The sequence below is a fragment of the Lemur catta genome, chromosome 19 (assembly GCF_020740605.2).
Source record: "Lemur catta isolate mLemCat1 chromosome 19, mLemCat1.pri, whole genome shotgun sequence".
Taxonomy (NCBI): domain Eukaryota; kingdom Metazoa; phylum Chordata; class Mammalia; order Primates; family Lemuridae; genus Lemur; species Lemur catta.
The window spans coordinates 21,830,158-21,830,884 of NC_059146.1; positions in this window are offsets into that span (position 1 = coordinate 21,830,158).

Genomic DNA, 727 nt, shown 5'->3' on the forward strand with positions numbered 1-727 from the left:
CCTCCCCTCCACGGCCTTCCCTTCTCCCTCGTCTCCACCACGCTGGAGTTCCCCTGGCAGGAAGGCCCTGGACGGGAAGGAGGTCTTGGTGATGACATCTCCACCAAAAGCCTCCCCCCAGACAGCGACGACTTCCTCTGCTCTGACCATTTTCCTTCTCTCTCCCACATGGCAACCCTCCACCTTTCACCTCCTTCCCTTCTTCTTGGTACTCAGGGGTTTGAGTCATGGCCTCTTTCTTCTTCCCAGGACCCAGGGGTCCCCCGGCCCCTCCTCCCTCAGACCCAGGGTCCATCCTGCCACTGACACTCAGGAGATCCAGACCCCCAGAAAGCCCAGAGGGTGAGGAAGGCAGGCAGCAGAGACAGGTGGCCCCGCATGCTGGCCTCTGCTGGGAAGCAGAGGGGCTGGGCACCCCTGCTCCCGTCTCTCCACCCCTCCTCTCTTCCTCACAGCTGAAGACCCAGGTATGGGGAGTGTGACCCCTCTTCTAGGCCCCACTGGCTCCCAGGCAGGAGCACTGGGCAATGGGGGTGCAGCTCTCCACTCCAGGCGCTTTGCCTGTCTTTCCCACAGCTTTCAAAGGTAATCTGGTCTTCTGGTCTGGCAGTTTCTCCCTGTCCTCCCAGGCCCTCCCTCCAGCCCAGCCTCCTGTTCGCCTCTCCCAGCTCCCCGAGCCCTTGGCCTGGGCAGTGCAGGGGAGGCCTGGGGTGTGGGGTGGGGCTCA